General features: G+C 44.4%; 1 protein-coding gene across 2 annotated transcripts in view; it reads right to left on the reverse strand.

The window, feature by feature from the left end:
- Nucleotides 1-8750, reverse strand: part of LOC127070381 (rhombotin-1-like) — a 61957-nt gene extending 53207 nt beyond the window's left edge. For both annotated transcript variants that reach the window (XM_051008247.1, XM_051008245.1), the window contains exon 1: nucleotides 8305-8750. The gene's annotated coding sequence lies outside the window, so the exon portion shown is untranslated. The remainder of the gene's footprint in view (nucleotides 1-8304) is intronic.
- Nucleotides 8751-9069: the final 319 nt, after the last annotated feature.

The following is a 9069-nucleotide window of genomic DNA, read 5'->3' on the forward strand; positions in this document are numbered from 1 at the left end:
AAAGAGAGAGAGATCGATAGAAAAAAAATAAAAGTAATAAAATCACGGTGAGCTATCGTTTGTCAGGTCCGATGTTGGAAGCACGAGAGAAAGCAATTTTATGATTTCAAGCGAGAAAAGGATAGCGTGCTCGGCTTCTTTTTCGCTCGATCGAGCCGATCGAGCACCCTCGAAAAATTATATTTGATTCTAATCTAGCAAATGGAATGGCAGTGCAGCCTATTTATTTGCACTTGTGCTTCGAAACCGGTCGCTGCACTGTTATTGTCAGTGACGTATAACCATCAACCCTGGTGTTGTACCTACGTACGTACCTAAGTACGTACTATATATCTCTATGTACGTACATCGTTTTTCTTCCGGTTATTTGTTTCGAGTACGCGTCTGCGCCTTACCCGAATCGAAGAACACCATGTACCCGAAGTTAAAAACCCCCGTACATTTTGCTTTTCAGACTAGTCGAGAGACTTTTATTTCTCTCTCTTTTTTCCTCTCTCTCTCTCTCTCTCTCTCTTTCTCTTTTCTTTCCGAACGATATCAAATTCCGATACGTTTGTTCCAAACTTTTCTAATAGAGAAAAAAAGGAAGCAGTAGTGCCAGGCCAAACATATTTTATCGCGTGTCGTTTTTTTTCGATTTAACAACAACGTATCGCCAATTGAAAATCGAAAGAAAAATAAAAAAAGAATAAAGAAGTCTGCATCTCTCTCTCCCTCTCTCTCTACGATGGAAGAAATACATGGAGAGAAATCAGTGTCACGTATTTATTTACAGAACGACGCTATAAGGTCGAAAGCAAAAAAAAAAGAGAGAGAGAAAGAGAGAACGGAACACGATCGGCCGATCTTGATTTTCAGGGCCGATCGTAACGCGTGTGTGCCAATGGTCAATACATTTGCCGTGGGTGTAGGGCAAGTGATCGTGGCACTTATAGACACGGCGTGCCTGGACAAAGTAGCTATTTTCCAGCGAGTGCTCACCGATTAAAAAAGTAATCCTCTACCATGGCAAAGAAGAGTGGGGATAAAACCAAGTCGAATTCTTCTCTAGGATCGTGCCAGATGTTGAAAACACACGCGAGGGGAGCACGAAAATTTATTTTTTTTCCTCCTTTCTCTCTCTCTCTCTCTTATCCTTCCTTTTTTTCTCGTTTTTTTCTATCTACTCTTCCCATTCGATTCGAACGAAGTTACAATTAGAAACGTCAACGCTAATATCCATTACGCGAGTACTAGTAGTCCGTTCGTTAAAGCTTGGAGAATGGAAAAGAGACGTCAATTCGATTACTAATGGGAGGCGTGTCCATACGCACAAAGTCCTATTCGTCGGACAAGGCGAGTGCCACTGTTACTCACTCACTGTCCGATCAATTACAGTACGCGTTAATCTCGGTAATGTGATATTATCGCGGTCAGCAACGATGTCGTGACAGCGACGCCTGCCTGCCTGCCTGCCTGCTTGCCTGGCTGGCTGGCTCGGTTGCTTGGTTGCTTGGTTGCTTGCTACTCCTCTAAAGCGTTTTGTCGAGACGTCGAACTACTATCTCTCTCTCTCTCTACATATATATATATATATATGTATATGTATGTATATATATATATACACACATCACCAAGAATATTTATGCTCCTCTCGAGGTAGATTCGAGCACGCGACGAATTTTGCACCAACGAATTCGTTCGATAACATGACGATCATCGAAAAAGGGTCGACGACGCGAAGGGTTGCTAGGTATATGAAATAAATCGAGCCTCGCCCGGGCGAAGCCAATTCCGAGTATTTCGTATGTAGGTCAGCTATGTGTCCGTGTATCGAGTTTAATTTGGAATAAAAAATAAAATGGAGTAAAAAAGAGAGAGAGAGAGAAGGGAAAAAAAGAGAAGGAAGAAAGGATACACTGCGAATTACATAAAAACGACGATCGATCTTTATAAAACGATTTTCCGTTAGGCGAATCCTAACATAAGACGTTATGGGGATGTTGTATAGTCTTGAAAATCGATTCGCTTAACCGCAACGTAATCGATTATCACCGCAGAATTAATAACCGTTGTCGATAACCACAGCATTCGAACCTTACGTTCGATTAATACGAGCTGGGTTTCGTTCGTATAATTAATACGATCCTAACGAGATTCGCGTATCGAGGGAGCGCGAGAACACCGAACGAGTCAACACACACAATTCTACCAGGCCACTCTATATCGTTCGCCAGAGCTCTCGCACGCCATACGATTATATATTATTCGAGTTTGCGGAAAGACCGCCGTAGTATCTACGCCTCTCATCGAATTAACAATGTTCTATGATGAATCGAAAAAGAAGCAATATCGAGGTAGATAACAAATGCGATACGCGCGTTTTCAAGGATGATATAATAGAGAACGGATGGGAGAAAGAAAGGGAGATGTTGTCGAACGAGGGAAAGAGAGAAGAGGAGAATGAAAGAATGAAATAAAAAAAAAAGAAAAGCAAAAAAAAAGAGGGAAAAAAAACAAGAAAAAAAAGGAGGAAAAAAGGAGACGGGGGTTGGCGAACGGGACGGCGGCGGACAGTCGTGAAGTAAATAGGACTCCTACTCGTTCTCCCGTAAAATTGTATGTGAAATTGTGCGATGTGTCTTACGAATTGAATCGCCGGAAACGACATTGATTTTATTGCTTGTTTCCAGTGATACGGTACACCTCCAATCCGAACCACGTGATCTACCACCCACCACCCACCACCCACCACCCCGAGCTCTCGTCTTTCTCTTTCTCTCTTCTCGCTTTATCCCTCTTTGCTCTTCCATTTCCGTCGGCGAGTACTTCCTCTTGCAGATAACGTCGAGTACGTAGACACGTACGGATTATTCGACACGCTACGACGTCGTCGATGTTGACGAGCGCTAATGTAAACTATGGGAATAGTAATTCCGTTCGAATCGAATCGGATTGGAGAAAGTCGAAATTGCGATCTCGTTGTACCCCCGGATCTCTCTCTCTCCCTCCTTGGATATTCTAAAAGGATTCTCGGTTAGCCGGATCGATCGATAATTAATTTTTCTCGATAGCGCGAAATAAGGTAGATAGCTAGAGGTATCTACTTGCCCGAAGAGATTCAGAATCGTAATCGCCGTATAAACCCATTACCGTCCTCCCTCCTCTTCCTCCTTCTCTCTCCCTCTCTCTCTCTCTCTCCCTTTCCCTTCCTTCTCCTTCTCCTCTTCCCTCTTGGATCTCCTAGAACGAGAGGGTAAAACTTTTGTCCTCGGATATAGCCATAAAACGCGTCTTAACAGTCAGCCAGATTCCATTCTTCTCGACTCGATTCAGACTCCAAAGTCGCGTTACTTTTCAAGATTCGGATTTTGAATAAGGTGATGAGTAAGATGTAGTTCTATCGCCTTTTCGCTTAGCGAGTGGTTACGAAGTTTATAATAGAACGCATCTGGAGTTTACTCGACGTTCAACTTTGCACTCGTTAATATTCGAAGGAGTAGGAAAGAGACCCAGAGAGATAGAGATAGATAGAGAGAGAGAGAGGGAGAGAGAGAGAGAGAGAGAAGTCGATATCTAGTCGCGAGATTCAATGTCTAAAGCGTTAACCTTCGCCGGTAAAAAGAAAATGTGACCGCAACGAGAAAAGATCTGGCTCAAAAGAAACGTTTTACGTGTCGCTCCCGTTCAAGTTTTTCTCTGATCGCTCATGCACGATGAATCCTCCTGACCCAGAAAGCGGGGGTTTTGAATTCGTTGACGTTGTGTGTTACACGTTCTAAAAGTCTACGGAAAATGAAGCGGACGTAGAAAATGAATTGCCGCGAGGAGGAGAAACGATATGACGCAGGAATGATTTCGAATCGGCTATCGAATTTTAACTAAGATCTTGCGGAACTTGGCCAAGCGGGTATGGCCAATCGTGTCCGATGACTTTCGAATCGATTAACATTTAATCTCTATTCTGTTAAATATATAGTTAGGTAGATATAAATATACACACACACACACACACACACATATGTATGTATATATGTACGTACTTGTAGCCGTATATATATAAAGCGCGAGGACAGAGACTTTTAGACGGTGCAAGCGGGGTGTGCCGCCTTGGAAATTTTCATAACTGCGAAAACGGACGCTGCGTTCACGGGCTCCGCCCATAATTTGCTTTCAATGACTTACCACGGGCTAATTGCAGAATGCAGCGCGCGCGGTAATATCGCTTTGCAGGGCTACGTCCGGGAGCCGGCTATACTTTAGTTCGCAATTTAAACTTTACTTCCTCCCGGAATTGATTAGCTTTTAGTAATTAAGCAAGCAACGCCTTGGTCCTCCTTCTCTTCCACCTCCTCCTATTTTCCTACTCTGCTTCTCTCCTCCTCATTTCGTTCCTCCTCCTTCTCGTCTATCCCTCTGCCCCTTCTTCCTCCTCGCGCTTGCGTTCGATTTGCGCGCTCGAGCACGCGTCCAACCACACGCACCTTAAACTCCGTATATACGAACCTATTTCTCTCTCGCTCCCACTTCCGTCTCACCCTCCATCAAAGCGCTCCTTCTCTCTCTCTCTCTCTCTCTCTCTCTCTCTCTCCTTCTCCTCTCCTCCTCCTCACGGATCGCTCCCTCTCTCGTTATCTCTTCTCTCCTTCCACGTTCGTCGAGTGGTTTTAATCAACGCTCCACAAATGTGAAACCAACAGAGGCGAAAGAAGACAAGGACGGCCAACGAGGGAGATAAAAAGAGAGGCGTACAGTCGGACGGATAGATAGCCGGATGAGTAACCGGATAGGTAAATAGATGCCTCCCAGATTGGCGAATATTTCATGGGGCTTACCAATATCTCCCTCTCTCTCTCTCTCTCTCTTGGCGTCCTATTCTCTAAGGGTGAAATTAATGTCGACGATCTTTAAAATATCGATTTCAGAGGAATCAACGAGACTTGTTATGACGTACATATGCGACCGTCTTAAGCAACGTCAAAGTAACATTGAGAATTCGATGAAGTCGAACGTTCTTCCGAGGATACATTTATTTATTTCTTTTCTTTTTTTTTTCTTTCCTTCTTTTTCTTTCGTTTCCAGGACACGAAAGGCTAACCTCAATCCTAGTGGTACCTTGTATATCCCGTCGGATCGCAGCGCGAAGTAATTTTGGCATGGAATGCGTTTCCCTCGATAGCCGCTCGTATACGGGTAGAAGAGCTTGCCCAGCCGGGACAGGGCCGACCAATTTCAACTTCCATTATACACCCTTACTCGATTCGGCCGTAGTATTTCCAAAGTATGCGGCCCAGAACGTATCCGGTTTGCTAGCTGGCTCTTTCTACCCTTCCTTCCACTTTCACATCCGTTAACCTCTTTCTCCTTTCGTTTTCCCAATCCTCTGTCTCCTTTCTTCGCCTCATTCTGTCCTCATCTTATTCTCGGTGTTATCTCGTAGGTAAGAACATCGAATCGACGGCAAGCGATCGTGCGAAATAAATAGCGTTTCTCCTTTTCCCCATCCCTTCCCTTCTCCAACCATTTCCTGCCGTCACCCTTCACTCCACGCCACCCTCTCCCCATCCACGATATCTTTTTCTTTTCATTCTTGCGGATTTGTGTCTTAAAGATAATCTTTTCTTTTTTTATCTACGATTTCCAATCGATTTCCAACGATATCGTCTAATTTAGAAGCTCGAGATCGGGAATAGAAAATTCGCGTTCGATTTTGGAACGTTCGACAGGTTTCGGAAATACTCGCGGACGCCACGGCACGAGGCTCTCAGCCCTCGACGAATTTAAAAACGCAATTTACGAACGATAGAACGTCGCCCGTAGTCCGCAGGAACGAAGAAAGAGAAGTGAAAGGGAAAGGGAGGTAGATATCGAAGTGTAAGTAACCCCTTACCCGTTACTTATCTCTCTCTCTCTCCCTCCCTCTCTCTCTCTCTTTTCAGACAAGAGTGTACCTAAGCTTTGCTCGTAAAAATGTTGTTTTTTAATTTAGGAGACGCCGTGAGGTTAATATATGGTTTTAATTTCAGGATTTCATTTAGGGGTTGGCGGCACACTCTTTCTCTCTTTCTCTCTCTCGCGCGCGCGCGCGCGTTCTTTGTCCAGAGGGAGAGGACGAACGCGAACCAGTAGAATCACGAGAAGATGGAGGAGGAGAAGGTTAAGGAAGAGGAGGAAGAGAATGAGGAGAAGACGAGCAACTCCCGTAGGAAAAGATAGCGTCGACTTGCGTTAGAAACGGCACCAACGAAAGAAGCTGCTTCTTCGTAAGAAAAGAGAAAGAGAAAGAGAAAGAAAGACAGAAAGAAAGAAAGAAAGAGAGAGAGAGAGATGGTAGCTCCGGTAGGATGGCGACCACTTCCGGCCGCGAAGATTGACTTCCGACTCCCACCTTGACTGAGTCTAGTCGGTACACCGAAGCGAAAAACCAATCGGAAGACGCGCCCCTTCGAGCGCACGAATTCGACCCGCCAACCCTCTTCTCTCTCTCTCTCTCTCTCTTTCTCCCTCTCTTTCTCTCTCTCGCTTGCGTCCCTCGAGACGATCTCTCAAGGAGACACCTACACGCATAAACTTGTATGTAGGTATATCGTGTGAGATAATGTCGAGACTACGTGAAAACTCGAACGTTGAAAATTCTCGTACTTCTTTACGAAGAAAAGAGCGAAAGAGAAAAAGCGAAAGAGAGAGAGAGAGAGAGAGAGAGAGGGAGAGAGATTGAAAGAAGCAAATACCTCTGGTACTCGAAAGATTTTTATCGGAAAAGAAGAAATCGCTTCGAAAACGATTTCGAGTTCATTATATAGATATACGAAATCGTCGAATACGATAAATCATCAGAGGGGAAGTTTCACAGAGAGACGATTCTCGGCTGACGCAAACGTTCTCTCTCTCTCTCTCTCTCTCTCTCTCTTTCTCCGCCCACCTCGAGAAAGGCGAGCGGCAATCGGCGCAATTAACGTTTCGACGATAAATTAAAGCGCGTTAATTACGGAATGACCTTGGATTCCATTAGAAGAACCCGCAAAATACGAGCCCCGTTCCAGCGCAAATACATACATGGATACATACGTACGTACCGTACATACAAGCATACATACATATATATATATATACACGTTTATACATAGGATCTACGTAGATACATTCGTACGTACGTCTACGTGGAAACGTACGTGTATATACGCATGTATATGTATGTACGGGGAGAGATGCTGGCTGAGTGCTCGCGCGCGCACCTTCTGCCATCGCTCGGCACCTTAGTCCAGGCAATTACAACGGTCATCGCATGCGCCCAGGCAATTAAGGCGCTCCCCAATTAATGCCTCGCCAGCTCTCGCCGCGGTGAACATTAAGGCGAGCGATCCTTGCACAAACAACGCCTTACCATCGCAAAGACCGGTCGACGAGACTCTCTTCGTGGATTCTTCGAGTTAACGAAATATACTAAGGAGAACCTTTTCGAGAATAGCGGATCGAGAAATCGATGGTGGAAGCGGTTATCGTTTTACTTAAGAGGTTAAGCAAAAGCGTATAGAGTAGGTATTATTATACTCCATTCACTTTGCAAGAAATACTACAAGCTGCTCGATTAATTGACCGTTGATTGCATCTTTTTGCTTTTTTTTTTCTTTCTTTCTTTCTTTCTTTCTTTCTTTCTTTACGAAGGATATTACATACATGAAAGTTCGTTTCGTTCTAGAACGTATGCCTTCGCTAAAGACGTAATTGCCACTCGAAAATAAATTACACGGGACTGGAGTGCATATTATCGAGAATGCAATATATCTTCTCTCTCTCTCTCTCTCTTCGTGCTTTCGTTAAATCAAGCGTAATTGCGCGCGTGCAAGTCTCCTCCAAGATCCTCGATGCGATCTATATACGGTTACGATACTCCCTGATGATCTTGACCTGTAATTTCATAGGTCGATACTTCCTTAAGGCGCTCTCGATCGACGAGCCGATCGTCTTTTTTAACAACAAAGAAATTCATACGGAATCTTTCGGACAAAGGTTAGATAAAAACGTTTTGAAAAAGTGCCGCTACTACCGCCATCTGCATTAATGCTCATTAAAAAATAACGCCGAATAAATAAAGAAATACTGCGACATAATTAATGTTTACAACGTAAACATACCAGATACCTGAGAAATAAGTCGTATTACTAGTAGAAACAAAAAAAAAACAAACAAACAAACGATTTGTTTTCGCCGAAAGATTCGTATCCTGATGTCGACGTTAGAAACAACATCGGTATCGCTAAACTTAGAAGGTCATGTAACGATAAAGAATAAAATGCGATATATATAATAAAATGTAAAACTTACACATCAGTGGCAGGCAAGGAGAGAGTATCCACAAAAGCGAAAATCCTCAATGAGTCCACCTGTGGCGGTTGATGAAAACGATTCCAGGAATTCAGCAAGGACACTTATCCGACACTCGAGATAAGCCGGTAACTATGCTCTTTCAAGGGAAACACAAGCGATAGAAAGAGAAGGGGAGAGAAAGAGACAGAGAAATTTTCGTGATATCGTGTGCCGACACTGGTTAGACGACTTTAACGTTGAACGACTTCGATCGATTTCCACGAGAGTTATTTCCAAATATCGAGTACGATAACGAGCTAGTAACTAAAAGCTTTCTTTCCCCTCGGTTTATCGTATTCGAGTCGTGTTCTTGTCCGCGCTCTCGTCGCACAATGTCAACGATGGCGTTATCGTCGCGACGCCGATGAACGCGGCTCAAAAAGAACGTCCTTCCGCGACGAAGGTCGAGACCGGAATAAGAAGGAAGGACACGAGCGCGGCACGAGACCCGCCGAGCGCCCGGTCGACGAGCTGCGCGCGCAACTCGTCCTCCCTCGGCTGTTTCCGTCAATATTCGACTCTGTTCGTCGCGACTCGAATGGATGCCGCGCGCGGCTCGACGCGTTCGAAAGTGTATCACCGAAATGACGCGTCTTTTTTAATCGGAATCGATCGGTCGGTTCGATCGATTCGAACAAACGTACCGATTTATATTCATACCTACGGATAGATAGGTAAATACTCTCTTTAATCTCGGATCTGGAATATTAGAGGAGAGACAGA

This window comes from Vespula vulgaris, chromosome 18, assembly GCF_905475345.1.
Source record: "Vespula vulgaris chromosome 18, iyVesVulg1.1, whole genome shotgun sequence".
NCBI lineage: Eukaryota > Metazoa > Arthropoda > Insecta > Hymenoptera > Vespidae > Vespula > Vespula vulgaris.